Source organism: Macaca mulatta, chromosome 7, assembly GCF_049350105.2.
Source record: "Macaca mulatta isolate MMU2019108-1 chromosome 7, T2T-MMU8v2.0, whole genome shotgun sequence".
NCBI classification, from domain to species: Eukaryota; Metazoa; Chordata; class Mammalia; order Primates; family Cercopithecidae; genus Macaca; species Macaca mulatta.
Window position 1 is genome coordinate 90,410,877 of NC_133412.1, and position 16,865 is coordinate 90,427,741.

Genomic DNA, 16,865 nt, shown 5'->3' on the forward strand with positions numbered 1-16,865 from the left:
GTATCGCATTGTGGTTTTGATTTGCATTTCCCTGATCATTAGTGATGTTGAGCACTTTTTTCTTATGTTTGTTGACCTTTTGTATATCTTCTTTTGAGAATTGTCTGTTCATGTCCTTTGACCACTTTTTGATGGGATTGTTTTATTCTTATTGTTTTGTTTGAGTTCGTTGTAGATTTTGGATATTAGTCCTTTGTCAAATGTACAGATTGTGAAGATTTTCTCCCACTCTGTGGGTTGTCTGTTTACTCTGCTGTTCCTTTCACCATGCAGAAGCTCTTTGGTTTAATTAAGTCCCAACTATTTATCTTTGTTTTTATTGCAGTTGCTTTTTAGTTCTTGGTCATGAAATCCCTGCCTAAGCCAATGTCTAGAAGGGTTTTCCCAATGTTATCTTCTAGAATTTTTATAGTTTCAGGTCTTAGATTTAAGTCCTTAATCCATCTTGAGTTGATTTCTGTTATTAGGTGAGAGATGAAGATCCAGTTTCATTCTCCTGCATGTGGCTAGCCAATTATCCCAGCACCATTTGTTGAAAAGGGTGTCCTTTCTCCATTTTTATGTTTTTGTTTGCTTTGTCAAAGATAAGTTGGCTGTAAGTATTTGGGTATATTTCTGGGTTCTCTATTTTGTTCCATTGATCTATGTGCTTATTTTTATACCAGTACCATGCTGTTTCAGTGACTATGGTCTTAGAGTATAGTTTGAAATCAGGTAGTGTGATGCCTCCAGATTTGTTTTTTTTACTTAGTCTTGCTTTGGCTATGCAGGCTCTTTTTTGGTTCCATAAGAATTTTAGAATTGTTTTTTCTAACTCTGTGAAGAATTATGGTGGTATTTTGATGGGAATTGCATTGAATGTGTAGACTGCTTTTGGCAGTATGGTCATTTTCACAATATTGATTCTACCCATCCATGAGCATGAGATGTGTTTCCTTTTGTTTGTGTCATCTATGATTTCTTTCAGCAGTGTTTTGTAGTTTTCTTTGTAGAGGTCTTTTGCTTTCTTGGTTAGGTACATTCCTAAGTATTTTTTGCAGCTATTGTAAAAGGGTTGAGTTCTTGATTTGATTCTCTGCTGGGTTGCTTTTGGTATACAGTAGAGCTACTGATTTGTGTACATTAATCGTGTTTCTGGAAACTTTGCTGAATTCTTTGATTAGTTCTAGGAGCTTTCTGGACTTTAGGGTTTTCTAGGTAAACGACCATACTGTCAGCAAACAGTGACAGTTTGACTTCCTCTTTACCAATTTAGATGCCCTTTCTTTCTCTTGTCTGATTGCTCTGGCTAGGACTTCCAGTACTATGTTGAAGAGGAGTGGTGAGAGTGGGCATCCTTGTCTTGTTCCAGTTCTGAGAGGGAATGTTTTCAATTCTTCCCATTCAGTATTATGTTGGGTGTGGGTTTGTCATAGATTGTTTTTATTACATTGAGGTATGTCCCTTGTATGCCGATTTTGCCGAAAGTTTTCATCATAACAGGATGCTGGATTTTGTCGAATGTTTTCTATGCATCTATTGAGATGATCATGTGATTTTTGTTTTAAATTCTGTTTATGTGGTGTATCACATTTATTGACTTGTGTATATTAAACCATCCCTGCATCCCTAGTATGAAATCCACTTGATCATGGTAGATTATCTTTTTGATATGTTGTTGGATTCAGTTAGCTAGTATTTTGTTAAGGATTTTAGCATCTATGTTCATGAAGGATATCAGTTTGCAGTTTTCTTTTTTGGTTATGTCCTTTCCTTGTTTTGGTATTAGGGTGATGCTGGCTTCATAGAATGAATTAGGGAGTGTTCTTTCTTTCTCTGTCTGTGGAATAGTGTCAAAAGGAGTGGTACCAATTCTTCTTTGAATGTCTCATAGAATTCTGCTGTGAATCCGTCTGGTCCTAGACTTTTTTTGTTGATAACTTTTAAATTACCATTTCAATCTCGCTGCTTGTTATTGGTCTCTTCAAGGTATCCAGTTCTTCCTGATTTAAGCTAGTAGGGTTGTATTTTTCCAATAATTTATCTATCTCTTCTAGGTTTTCTAGTTTATATACATAAAGATGTTCATGGTAGCCTTGAATAATCTTTCACATTTCACTGGTGTCAGTTGTAATATCTCCTGTTTCATTTCTTAATGAGGTTATTTGGCTTTTATCTCTTCTTTTCTTGATTGATCTTGCTAAAGGTCTATCAATTTTATTTATCTTTTCAAAGAACCATCTTTCTGTTTATCTTTTTTTATTATTCAATTTCATTTAGTTCTGCTCTGATCTTGGTTATTTCCTTTCTTTTGCTGGGCTTGGTTTGTTCTTGTTCCTCTAGTTCCTTGAAGTGTGACCTTAGAATATCAGTTTGTGCTCTTTTAGTATTTCTGATGTAGATGTTTAGGGCTAAGAACTTTTCTCTTATCACTGCCTTTCCTGTATCCCAGAGATTTTGACAGGTTGTTTCATTACTGTTGTTCAGTTCTAAGAATTTTTAAATTTCCATCTTGATTTTGGTTTTGACCCAATGCTCATTCAGGAGCAGGTTATTTAATTTCCATGTATTTGCATGATTTTGAAGGTTCCTTTTGGAGTTGATTTCCAGTTTTATTCTACTGTGGTCTGAGAGAGTGCCTGATACATTTTCAATTTTCTTAAATTTATTGAGGCTCGTTTTATGGCCTATCATCTGGTCTATCTTGGAGAAAGTTCCACGCACTGTTGAATAGAATGTGTATTCTGCAGTTGTTGGATGAAATCTTCTGTATATGTTCTTTTAAGTCCATTTGTTCCAAGTAAATCCATTTAAATCCATTATTTCTTTGTTGACTTTCTGTCTTGATGACCTGTCTAGTGCTGTCAGTGGAGTATTGAAGTCCCCCACAATTATTGTGTTGCCGTCTATCTCATTTCTTAGATCTATTAGCAATTGTTTTATAAATTTGGAAGCTCCAGTGTTTAGGTGCATATCTGTTTAGGATTGTGATATTTTCCTGTTGGACAAGGCCTTTTACCATTATATGATGTCCCACTTTGTCTCTTTTAACCACGGCTGCTTTAAAGTTTTTTTGTCTGATATAAGAATAGCTACCCCTGCACACTTTTGGTGTCTCTTTGCATGAATTGCCTTTTTCCATCCCTTTACTTTAGTTTATGTGAGTCTCCTAAAGGCAGCAGATGGTTGGTTGGTGAATTCTTATCCATTCTGCGGTTCTGTATCTTTTAAGTGGAGCATTTAGTCCATTTACATTCAATGTTAGTATTGGGATGTGAGGTACTGTTGAATTTGTCATGCTATTTGTTGCTTGTGTACCTTGCTTTTTTTTTTTCTTTTTGTTTTTTAATTTGTATTTTTGTTTTAAAGGTCCTGTGTGATTTATGCTTTAAAGAGGTTCTGTTTTGATGTGTTTCCAGAATTTGCTTCAAGATTTAGAGCTCCTTTTAGCAGTTCTTGTAGTGGTGGCTTGGTAGTGGCGAATTCTCTCAGCATTTGTTTGTATGAAAAAGACTGTATCTTTCCTTCATATATGATGCTTACTTTTGCTGGATACAGAATTCTTGGCTGATAATTGTTTGGTTTGAGGAGGCTGAAGATAGGGCCCCAATCTCTTCCAGCTTGTAGGTTTTCTGCTGAGAAATCTGCTGTTAATCTGATACGTTTTCCTTTATAGGTTACCTGGTGCTTCTGTCTCACAGCTGTTAAGATTCTTTCCTTCATCTTAACTTTAGATAACCTGATGACAATGTGCCTAAGTGATGATCTTTTTGCGATGAATTTCCCACGTGTTCTTTGTGCTTCTTGTATTTGGATGTCTAGTCTAGCAAGGCTGGGGAAGTTTTCCTCCATTATTACCTCAAATCTATTTTCCAAACTTTTAGATTTATCTTCTTCCTCAGGAACACCGATTATTTTTAGGTTGGTCATTTAACATAATCCCAGACTTCTTGGAGGCTTTGTTCATACTTTTTACTTTTTTGTCTTTGTTGAATTGGGTTAATTCAAAGACCCGTCTTCGAGCTCTGAATTACTTTCTTCCACTTGTTCAATCCTATTGCTGAGACTTTCCATAGCATTTTGCATTTCTATAAGTGTGTCCAATGTTTCCTGAAGTTTTGATTTTTTCTTTATGCTATCTATTTCCTTGAATATTTCTCCCTTCACTTCTTGTATTGTTTTTTGGATTTCCTTGCATTGGGCTTCACCTTTCTCTGGTACCTGCTTGATTAGCTTAATAATTAACCTCCTGAATATTTTTTCGGGTAAATCAGAGATTTCTTCTTGGTTTGGATCCATGGCTAGTGAACTAGTGTGAGTTTTTGAGGGGGTGCTAAAGAGACTTGTTTTGTCATATTACCAGAGTTGGTTTTCTGGTTCCTTCTCATTTGGGTAGGCTCTGTCAGAGGGAGGGTCTAGGGCTGAAGGCTGTTGTTCAGATTCTTTTGTCCCATGGGGTGTTCCCTTGATGGAGTACTCTCCCCCTTTTCCTATGGATATGGCTTCCTGTGAGCCGAACTGAAGTGATTGTTGTCTCTCTTTTGGGTCTAGCCACCCAGCAAGTCTACCTGGCTCCAGGATGGTACTGAGGCTTGTCTGCACAGACTCCTGTGATGTGAACCATCTATGGGTCTGTCAGCTGTGGATACCAGCACCTGTTCCAGTGTAGGTGGCAGGGGAGTGAAATGGACTCTGTGAGGGTTCTTAGCTTTGGTGGTCTAGTATTCCATTTTTCTGCTGATTGGCCTCCTGCTGGGAGGTGACGCTCTCCAGAGAGCATCAGCTATGGTAGTATGGAGAGGGACCAGTGGTGGGTGGGGTCCTACAACCCCCAAGATTATATGCCATTTGTCTTCAGCTACCAGGGTGGATAGGGAAGGCCCATTCAGGTGCAGGGAGGGGTGGGCGTCTGAGCTCAGACTCCCCTTGGGCTTGTCTTGCTATGGCTGCTATGGGGGATGGGGTTGAGGTTCCCAGGTCAATGGAGTTGTGTACCTAGGAGGATTATGGCTGCCTCTGCTGAGTCACCCAGGTTGTCAGGGAAGTGGGGGGAAAGCCGGCAGTCACAGGCCTCACGCAGCTCCCACACAATCCAAAGGGCCAGTCTCACTCCCAATGTGCCCCCTCAACAGCCCTGAGTCTGTTTCCAGGCAGTGGGCAAGCTGGGCTTGAGAACTTGCCCCAGGCTACCTGCCTCCCAGCTGCGAAAGAAAAGGGCTTGGTTCTGCCCCGGCCTGTGGAAGCTACACACTGGATTTGTGCCCTCCCCTGAGTTCTGGCCAGGAGGCTTCTTGCCCGTTCGAATTACTACAAAGTTCAGTTGGAGACTTCCTTCTCCCTGTGGTGTTTCCCCCCAACTCCTCTGGCTGCCCTCCCAATGGATCCCTGTGGTGCCAGGCAGGAATGGCCTGCTTGGGGACCCAGGGAGCTCCCTTTCTCGCTGCTTCCTCTGCTTCTGTGTTTCGCTCGACTCTCTAAACTGACTCAGCTCCAGGTAAGGTCAGAAACTTCGCCCGCAAACAGACCTTCATTTTCTCCAGTGGCGGTGTGTGTTTGGGAGAGGATGCTCTCCTTTTCCCACTTTCACAGTGTGGGCACTCACAGTATTGGGGGTGTCTCCCAGGTCCTACAGGAGCAGTCTGTTTCCTTCAGAGGGTCTGTGGGTCCTCTTGGGGTTGCTGGTTTGTTCTTGCAGTTGATCTGGGGCTAAAATTCATGATGTGAATCTCTGCACTTTGCTCTGTCCATCTGAGTTGGAGCTGCCAATCTAGTCCTGCCTCCCATCTGCCATGATCCCTGACCACGTTTCTATTTAGCTATTCATCTGTCAATGAAAATTTGGGTTGCTTCCACATTTTGACCATTACAACTAATGCTATTTTGCAGCACTATTCACAATAGCAAAGACATGGAATCAACCTAGATGCCCAACGACAGTGGAATGGATTAAAAAATGTGGTATGTAGACACCAGGGTATACTATACAGACATAAAAAAAAAATGAGATCCTGTCCTCTGCAGGAACATAGATGGAGCTGGAGGCCATCATCCTTAGCAAACTAATGCAGGAACAGAAAACCAAATGCTGATGTTCTCACGTATAAGTGGGAGCTAAATGATGAGAAAACATGGACACAAAGAGGGGAACAACAGACACTGGGGCCTACTAGAGAGCAAAGGGTGGGAGAAGGGAGAGAAGCAGGAAAAATAACTAATGGGTACTAGGCTTAACACCTGGGTGATGAAATAATCTGTACAACAAACCCCTGTGACGTGAGTTTACCTGCATAACAAATCTGCACGTGTACCCCCAAACCCCAAATAAAAGTTTAAAAAAATAAATAATGCTACTTTAAACATTTGTGCACAAGTTTTTGTGTGGACGTATGTTCTCATTTCTGGGAATATACTTAGGAATAGAATTGCTGGATCATACAGTACCTCTGTGTTTAACAATTTGGGGAATGCTAGACTGTTTTCCAAAGCAGATACATCATTTTACATTCCCACCAGCAGTGGATGAAGGTTCTAGATTATCACCATCATCATGTATACTTCCTATTATGTTTTTGTTGATTATAGTCATGCTAGTGGGTGTGAACTGGTATTTCATGTTTTTTTTGTTGTTGTTGTGGTAAAATATACATAATGAAATTTACCATCAAATCCATTTGTAAGCTGTACAGTTCAGTGACATTAAGTATATTCAAATTATTGTATAGACACCACCACCATCCATCTCTGAAGCTTTTCGTGTTCCTACACTGACACTCTGTGCCCACTAAACAATAACTCCCTATTTCCTGCTCTCCCTAGCCCCTGGCAACCACCATGCTACTTTCTGTTTCTGTGAATTCACTACTCTAGGTGCCTTATATAAGCAGAATCATACAGTATTGTCCTTTTGTGACTGGCTTATTTCACTTAGTATAATGTCCTCAACATGCATCTGCGTTGTAGCCTGTGTCAGAGTTCTTTTCCTTTGTAAAGCTGAACATGGAAATCAACTAAGAGGAGACAAATAACCTAATCAGATAATGGGCAAACAATAGAAGAAAAAAAATCACATGAGAAGAAATATAAGTATTTCCTGATATGGGTTGGCTCTGGGCCCTCACCCAAATCTCATGTTAAATTGTAATTACTTGTGTTGGAGGAGGTGCCTGGTGGGAGGTGACTGGATCATAGTGGGGGCTTTTTGAAACCTTTGCTGTTGTCATGATACTGAGTCAGTTCTCAGGAGATCTGGTTGTTCAGAAGTATGTTCCACCTCTCCCTTCTCTCTCTTCCTCCTGCTCCAGCCAGGTAGGAAGTGCCTACTTTTCCTTTGCCTTCTGCCATGAGTGTAAGTTTCCTGAGGCCTCCCCAGCCATGCTTCCTGTACAGCCTGCAGAATTGTGAGCCAATGAAGCCTCTTTTCCTTATACATTATCCAGTCTCAGGTAGTTCTCTGCAATGTGACCACAGACTAATATATCCCCCAAACATCTGAAAATGTTCCACCTCACCACAGAGCAGGGGAGTTAAAAAAACAAATGAGGAGGTGCCCTTTCACACCCAGCAGACTGGCAACACTAAAATATGTGACTAAGCCACATTTGGCCACGATGGGAGAAATGGTTCTCACATGGTACTGGTAGGATGCTATCTACAGGTAACCCTTTTGGAGTAAAGCTCAAGGTGTGTATAACCTATGCCTTATTCCACTTCTAGGGATAGTTTTTTACACATGTGCCCAAGAAAACCAGAAAACGACATTCACTCCGTAATTGTATAAACCCCAAATGGCAATCCAGTGTCCATTAGTGGCAGAATGAATACATGTGCAAGATGAAATCATATAGAAAATGAATGCACCAGAGCTACAGCAGCAACACGGAGAGTTCCCAGAGGCAAGACAGATGTACATACCCTAAGAGACTATTTAAGACACAACAAACAATACTCTCTTCTATTTGTGGATATATACATATATAGTGCAAGTCTGAAAATTTGGGGGGGATGAGGTGCATATATACCAACGGGGAAAAGAGGAGAATGGTACTAGGGAGGGGTCAAAAAGGACTTCCAACATATCTGTAACATATTATGACTTAATGGATATGAAATGAATACAGCAATTGTAAAGATTTGTTAAAATTGGGAAGTGGAGACGTGTTTATTAGTTAATCTCGGTACTTTTCTGTACTATGAAAATTTTTATAAGAAAAATACTTACAGAAGCTATAGTCAGGCCGGTATGTACTAACTGACATTGGCTGCAGTGAGTGGTTGAGACCATAGGCAACTGAACACGTGCTATCCGGTGTGCGACCACACTGCACTCCAGCCCACTGAGGCCAAATGTTGCCACGCCGTTCATTTTTAAAAGTAAGGCTGAAAATCCAGAGTCTTACTGCAATCTCCTGATTTCAAAATGTTGGAAATGAATTCTAAAACCTTTAGACGCCTGTGTGGGCCAAGCTATGCCTGCTGTGGAATTTGGCCCTGTGGCCTCTAGTCTAGGACTTTACACTTTCCTATCCCGAGGCAGCAGCTGCCGTGGTTCTGAGCCTAAGCTCCAACAGCCAGATGCCCATCTCCCTCCAGCTCACACTTGGAGATGATTCTGCACCACTGGCCTGCACACAGGTCCTCGTCATTGCTTTCTTTGTTTTGATCACCAAATTCCTACTATGCACATATGCTAGCTTAACAGGTTAGCCCAAGCATCTTGTCCTAAGAAGATTCGGGGAAAAAAAAAAAGACTCCCACAGCATAACGACGTGGCATAGTTTTCCCAGGACAGCAGTCGGAATGGTACCCATCAGAAAAAAACAAACACCAAAGTCCTGAACCAAGTAGGCTGCAGAAAACACCCAGGGGACTGATTAACACCAGCGGGAGTCCCTGCCCAGCTGGCCCAGCTGCCCGGCCCCACAAAATTATTCAATATGAAAACACACAAGCAGACCTCCCCGGCACTCCACCCCCGCTGCTGCTCCACTTTGGACATGAAAATATTCAGAATTTTACAAGGCTCTCAGAAAATGTTCCCGGGGCAAGGTAGGGAGGTGCTCAGCAGGCTGAGTGAGGCAGCTCTGCATGTCCTGTAGGGGGACACAGAGGAAGCGCTCCCTTGGCAACTGTGTTCCAAGGGGCAGAGGCAGGGCTCCAACAGGACTGAGCTGGCTGCCTGGGGCTCTGGCATGCAGCTTTATGAGCAAGGGAGATTCACAGCTCTGCCTGAATCCCCACCCACAACTACCTTTAACTGCGAGCTGCAGGCTCACTCCCTGACTCCCACAAGGCCATCAGGAGCCAGCCGGGCCCCTCGACAACAAGGTGCAAGGTGACTCTCCATGGGTCTATTTTGAGTTCCTGGTGCCTCTTAACATGCTGCTGCTAAGTTAGAAGCAGTGACTCTGGGAGTTATAGCTTATAAAGTTCATGTTCATGGTGAACTTGAAAAGAGGTTTCCCAGGGGCAACAGACATCCAGGCTGGAGCCATGTGGAGACAGCTGATGCCTAGGGCCCCCGTCCTGACCCAGTGGCTGGCGTTTGGCTGTGTCTATCTCCTTGCACTAACTCAAGTGACTAAGGGTGTTTGGAGACCATGGCATGTCATAATCATCTTCAGTACAGATGACAGCTTTGTCACTGATGGCCTCTCTTCCTTGTTTTCGCCTGCTTCCTCCTGGGCTTCTCCAGCGCTGGGAGCTTTGCTGTTCTCCCCTCTACTTCTCTATCTCCTCCCTCCCCCATTTTCTAAGCTAGGTTGGCTCTTTCCTTGGTTCAGTCTGTGGCTTCTTTGCTCCCATGGCTCCCTTAAAAATAACTGTTTGAGGACATTACCTATGCCATGTTCCTTCAGATACTAGGGAATAGGGCATAGGGGACCCCTGACTCTCCACCTGGGGAGCTTCAGGTCAGTGTGTTCACCAGCCTAGAGGACAGCAGGGAGTCCTACCACGCCTATGGTTCTGGGTGGGTGTGCCTGTCACAGACCACTCTGCTAGTCCCCATCACTGAAGGCTGGTGGCCACTTCTTTTCCAAAGACCAGACATGCAGGGTTAGGATCTGGGGGTCATCTTGGACTGCTCTCTGTGCCACATTCAAGCAACCGCTAAGTCCCACCAAGCCAACCACCATGAGGGATCTCAAATCTGCCTTCCCCTCCCCATATCCATGGCCACCCTTAGCTAGGGTGCCATAACGGTCTCCTAACTGTACCGCCCCCGCAAAACACAAACATGTAATCTCTTTTCCCTTCCAAGTAACCTATGCTTCTCTGCCACAGCTCCAGTCTGAAACCTTCGATGGCTCCCTAGTACCTAATGCCTTTCATAGCCTCAGCCTAGCATTCGGGTCCCAACCAGTCTGATGATTCACTCATTCCTTCAGCCCATGCTTCTTCCTGTACAGCCTGTTCCACCCAAGGACTGCAGATGTTTTCAGGAATATATACAAAGAAACAAAAGACTCTGGACTAAGAAAAAGAAGTACCAGGGTAGGTGAAGGTAAGGGGAACAAGCCTTGTCGCCCTGGCCCTGGCCAGCCACATGTGCTCCTCCCTCCCAGGCTGTTGGTTATTCCTTCACCCAGACATGCTGGCACCGGTCCCTCTGCCTGCACGCCCTCCTCATTTCTCAGTTGGCCAATGTCAAGTGCCTGCTCCTCCATAGGTCCTAGATGTTCTCTCTTCCACTGCTGGCACACCTAAGGCGCTCCAAATGACCTAAATGATACTGTTCCTGCCAAGACTATCCTGACCTTGCTATGGCTTGGGTACTCCTAGGAGTCAAGAGGCTCAGATCTAGCTCAGGCTCCCAGGCTAAGTCTCTGTTGATCTTGGCTACTAAACTTCCCCGGGCTCAGATTTTCCCATCTGTGAAATGGGTTGAAACTCATTTGTTTCTCACGTGGATGTGCCAACGATTGATCCTATATGGTCAATCTGTTATCACCCAGTGTCCCCTTCTGGATGGATGCAGGCCCCCAGCAGGCATATCACAGAGCAGACCAGGAGCTGCATGCACCGCGCCCCCACGCGCTGACTTAGCTACAGCCCCCACCTACTCCTCGGCAGTGGACCCCACTAAGGCAGCGTGTGCCGAGTCCACCTTAAACCTTGGCTCTGGCACACTGGAGAGAAAGTTCGTATTAATGTTGCTGGCTAACAAAACAACCAGCAGTTTCCTATAAAAAGTGACAGTGGGATAAATCTACATTAAAATATTCATGCCCTTTATTTCACTTCACAAAAAGATCTAAACACCCCAACAAAACGCAGTTACAGCAGCTGCTGGGCAGATGTTCTTCAGGCGGGCAAAGGAGAGACAGTAATTAGTCTCAATTAAGTTCTCAGTAAATTATGTAACGGAGACCTTTAGCCACCCAGTCCTGACTGGTTTGCTGAGCCAAAGGCAGTGAACCTGGTCCAAAACTATTTAGAAACTCTGGATTGCTTTGGATAATTCATGTTCTGAGTAAATTACAGAGAGTTTTGGCATGGGAGGAATAATGAATACCATAACCACTTTCAACTGAAAATAATAATTTGTTAATAATTTTAATAGCTAATGAGCTATAGAAACCATGTTTGTAAGCCTTCCAAGCAGAAAGGAAGGAGATTGATTTTATTTCTGGCTATATGAAGCTTAACGGCATTCACTCACTGCATGTACCTTTGAGACTTTTGCTCAGCAAGTATCTTGTCACATGATCTATTTTCACCGGAGCACTGCTTCTTCCTGAATTTTCAAAAACAGTTTCCTAAGGGTCTGCTCGGCAAAGATGTTTCTGTCTAATCAGGCTTTAAGGGTTTCTCACCAAGAGGCACACAGGAGACTGGCTGGCTGCCATTCTGCCTTCAAGACCCTGAGAAAAGAGACTCTTCCATCAAGTCTTGTTGAACCAAGTTTTGTGATTTTTCTCCCTTGTCAACTTTTGTTTTTAGGTGAACAAAAGAAAAAAAAATTTTTTTGAGAAAGAGTTTTGCTTTTGTTACCCAGGCTAAAGTGCAGTGGTGTGATCTTGGCTCACTGCAACCTCTGCCTCCTGGGTTCAAGTGATTCTCTCACCTCAGCCTCCTGAGTAGTTGGGATTACAGGTGCCTGCCACCACGCCTGGTTAATTTTTTTTTTTTTTTTTTGGTATTTTTAGTAAAGATGGCATTTCACCATGTTGGCCAGGCTGGTCTCCAACCTCCTGACCTTAGGTGATCTGCCTGTCTCGGCCTCCCAAAGTGGTGGGATTACAGTGTGAGGCACCGTGCCTGGCCAAGAAAATTTTATTTACAGAATTGTAGAGAATGTCCCACTCCCTGGTGAAATACTGTATTTGGGGCCACTCAGAGTCCAGACTTCCTCTCTTCATCCACAAAGGCCTGGTCACATCTTGCTGTGGGTGGTCCTTGTCCAAGTCCTTGCCTTCTCCCTATCTCTTCTGAAAGTAAGACTCTAGCACAGAGCCTTGTGCTTCTTAAGGACCCCATGAATGTTTTCTAAATTTAATTAAATTCCATGGTTCTCTATGAAGAAAACGGACAAGTGACCTGGAGCTTACAAAAATGATCTTTGTGCTGATCTCCAGGGCATCCTGGGCTATTCTCACTCACTTTAGTTTATCTCTCCTGTTGCCATATTTTCTGCTTAGTAGAACTTATAAATATAATTCATGCACATTGTAGAAAATCTGGAAAGTACAAAAAATATAAAGTGAGAGAACCAAAGGATACACATGATTCTAGTCTTTTTCCTAAACATCTTCCTTTAACGTCGATGTCACACCACAAATCATTTTATATTGTGCATCACTAGTGATAGCAGAAGCAATTCCTATGCAATCAAAAATCTTTTCTAAAGGTTGACTTTTTTTTTTTTTGAAATGGGGTCTTGCTCTGTCACCCAGGCTGGAGGGCAGTGGTGCAATTATAGCTCACTACAGCCTTGAACTCCTGGGCTCGAGCAATCCTCCTGCCTCAGCCTCCCAAACAGCTGGGACTACAAGCGCATGTCACTGCAACTAATTTTTAAATTTTTTTTTGTAGAGATGCTGTCTCATTTTGTTGCTCAGGCTGGTCTCAAACTCCTGGCTTCAAGTGGTACTCCCACCTTGGCCACCCAAAGTGCTAAAGATTAACTTTTTAATGCTTGTATATTACTCTGTCATACAGATAGAGCCATACATTACTGAACCAGTGCATACTTGGCCATTTGGGTAGGTGCCAATTTTGTACATATTTTGGATGATTTCCACAGGGTAGAAATGGAAGTCCTGGATCCAAAGGGATGAGCAACATTATTCAGAGGGCCAGGGAGGAGTGCTTGGATCTCTCCATGATGGGATCTCATTACTCTATGACCCGGCCATGCCTGCCCCACTAGCCTGTTGGGTATGCTTGTTCTCTAGTGACGATGCTTTACATTTGTGAAGGCATTGGGGCAATGTTTCCAAAAGTCCTTCTGTGTGTCCCTTGTGTCTTCTTTCTGCCCATGCATGTAGCCCTTCAGCTGTTCCTTAAGAGGCAGCGGTGTCCAGGCTACAGTCCCTCCACTCCACTCCACTGCTTTGGATGTTCCCTGCCAGTCAATGTTTCCTTAGAATGTGGCCTTGACAAATACATGTCTAGTTGCAACATGACCTGCTTTAAGTAAATAAACAATAAGAACCACACTAATTGGACCCTTCCATATGCCAGATGTTATGTGCTTTAGTCTTCACTTGATTCCCAATTAGATAAGGGGGGAGCTCCTGTGAAGTAACCTGCTCAGGATCACACAGTCAGTGAGATCTGTCTTAGATTAAGAGTGGTGTGCTAATGTGGTCTCCTATAGCCAATACATTTCTCTCTGTATCGCCTGTAGTTTATATAAATGGCTGCTGTGTTATTTGAAGCATAAATATTCATAAGTGTTATATCTTCATTGTAAATTAAGACTTTTAATGTAAGTTTCCTTGTCACATTTAATGCTTTTTGGCTTGAAGTCTATTTCATCTAAAATTAGGATTGCTACCTCTGCTCTCTTACTGTTTTTGCTTCCCTGGAATACCTTTATTTTTAGCCTTTTTAAATTAGTTTCTTTTAGGTTTTTTTTTGTTTTTGTTGTTTTTTTTTTTGCATACAGCATATAGTTGGGTCTTTGTGAGCCAGTTTGAAAATCTTTTTCTTTTTCTTTCTTTCTTTTTTTTTTTTTTTTTGAGACAGAGTTTCACTCTTTTGCCCAGGCTGGAGTGAAGTGGTGTGATCTCGGCTCACTGCAACCTCTCCCCCCGGGTTCAAGCAATTCTCCTGCCTCAGCCTCCCTAGTAGCTGGGATTATAGGCACTTGCCACTACACCCAGCTAATTTTTTGTATTTTTAGTAGAGACAGGGTTTTGCCACACTGACCAGGCTGGTCTTGAACTCCTGACCTCAGTTGATCTGCCTACCTCGGCCTCCTAAAGTGCTGGGATTACAGGCGTGAGCCACCACACCTTTTCTTTCAGAAAAAGAAAATCTTTTCCTTTTAACCAGTAAGCTAGGCCAATTCCAATATACTTGATCTCAACTTTGTAGTATTATTTAATTATAATTACTGTGTATATTTTATTCTGTTTTCTGTGTTTAGATGTTATTTCTTTGCTATTTATTTATTTTTTGGTATTTAAAGGTTTTTGTTTTTGTTTTACTCCAACCATTTTTGATAGTTTTATTCAAGTATCACATAAATACATAAAAGTATATAAATTATAAATTATATGTATATAGCTTGACAAAATTTTCACACAGCAAGGCTTGCTAACTACAACTCAGATGAAGAAAAGGAACATTACCAGAACCTCAGAAGGCCTTCTCATACTCAGTTATGAGCCTCCCCCAACAATTCTGACTCCTGTCATCACAGGTTTGTTTAGTGTGTTTTTGAACTTTATATAAATGAACTCACGGAGCATGCACTCTTGTCTTTTGTGTCTAGCTTCATTTGTGAGATTGATCCAAGTTTTGTAGAACAATAGTCTATTTTCATCAGTGTGTCATATTCACTGTATGACTAGACCACAATCCATACGTCGTACTGTGGATGAACATTTGGGTTGTTTCAGGTTTTGGCCTCTTATGAATAGCACTGTTCTGAACATTCTTGTACATGTCTTGTACAACTTGCTGGCATATTCCTGTGTGGAAGCTAAAGCAACTGCATATTAAATGGGAGGCTAAGGCAACTCCATCTTGAATGCTTATCCACCAGGTTGGTTTAACTGACTAACTATAGTTCCAGGAAGGCCTCCAAGATTTCCAGTTTATCTACTGTTGCTTGTGTAAAAGCAGGTACATACCATAAATTGTGCTCTTTGGTCAAACAACCATATGCTATCACACTTCAGGTGTCCTATGAATCACATCTGAACCATTCCTTGACCTGGGTCTGGGGGACAATGGCATGGGGATCCACCATCTTGTCTTGCTGCTGCCCAAGGCACAGACATAGCTTCTGTTTGTAAGTCCCTATTAAATGTTTCTTTCTAAGAAACTGGATTTGTCAGCCTCTTTGGCCTCTCAGCTTCCTCAGACTTTGGGGAATGTCTGTATAGCTCTGCCTACCTTGAAACAATCTAGGAGTAGAATTTCTGGGTCATGAGAATTTGTATGATTAGACAAATAGATTTCCAAAGTGGTTATGCCAATTTATACTCACACTAGTAATGACAGAGAAGTCAATGGCTCCATGTCCTTGCCAAAACATGGTATCATCTGTCTTTTCTATTTCAACCAGTCTAGTGGGTGTGTCAGTGGTATCACATTGTGTTTTAATGTGTACAAGTGGAGAATACAGGTGAAGGCATTATTGGCAAGGAGAACAGGGTGAATAAGAGTTGGGAGGTGCAGAAGTACCCATACCTTTGTAAAATACACTTCGTCCTCTCTTTCCTAATCTCTTATTACCTGGTTTATCAGTTTTTAATGATATCTCTTGACTTCCACCCACTGTCTAAACAACCACCAATGTTATCATTTGATTCTCCGGCTTTCTATTTTTTTCTTTATTTTTATTCTTTTATTCTACTCTCTTTTTTTCTATTGCTTTTAGTTGTATTCTTTTCATTTTGTCAGAGCATATAACATTTGCATATTATTTTCCATTCCTGTATCTAACTTTGTGTTAGTCTTAGCTCCACAATTAAACATCCTAAGATGCTCACCATCAGCCCTTGTACCACTGACCCCAGTCATCTCTTGGTTAGATGGAGGGCATCCTATGATAGTAGTGGGATTGGCAAACTACTGCCTGAGGGCCAAATCCTCCCTGATACTTGTCTTGGTGAATACAGTTTTATTAGAATACAGCCCTGTCTATTTGTTTATACATTGTTTATAGCTGCTTTTGGGCTACAATATAATTGAGTAGTTAAGACAGAGACTATGTGGCTTGCAAAGCCTAAAATATTTAATATCTGTCATTCGCTGAAAAAGTTTGCTGATTCCTGCTCCAGTAGATTCCTCAAGAAGGGCTCATGGATACAATATCCTCAGCTCTTGTCTATTTAAAACTGTTTTTCTAAAGCTTTGATACTGGAAGGATAGTTTAGCTAGTTATAAAATCTTCAGTTCACATTTTCTTTCTTGGTCTGATCTGTGAGGACATCATGCAGACCCTGAGAACTGGGAGTCTGAGTCCCATGAGCCACAAGGAGTGGGGTGGGAAGCAGAATAAGTGCCCCGTTCTGAGAGGAGCCCTACCACTTGATAGCCACACATTCCTGTGGAGTCTCCTAACCCCATGGCAGTCCCCACTGGGGAGCCCTGCCCAGAGAAGTCACATGACAGGAGGCCACTGACAAGCTGTACAGGCAGAGCCACAGACAGACCCTCTAGGAACTGGAGCGCCTGGATGATGAGCCATCAGCCATCCGTGTCCCTGC

The 16,865-nt window shown here is 42.4% G+C and overlaps 1 protein-coding gene across 4 annotated transcripts in view; it reads right to left on the bottom strand.

Annotated features, from left to right (window-relative positions):
- The window catches only part of ADAMTS17 (ADAM metallopeptidase with thrombospondin type 1 motif 17), a 362,991-nt gene that overhangs the window by 44,825 nt on the left and 301,301 nt on the right, over positions 1 to 16,865 (bottom strand). The gene's annotated exons all lie outside the window — the stretch shown is intronic.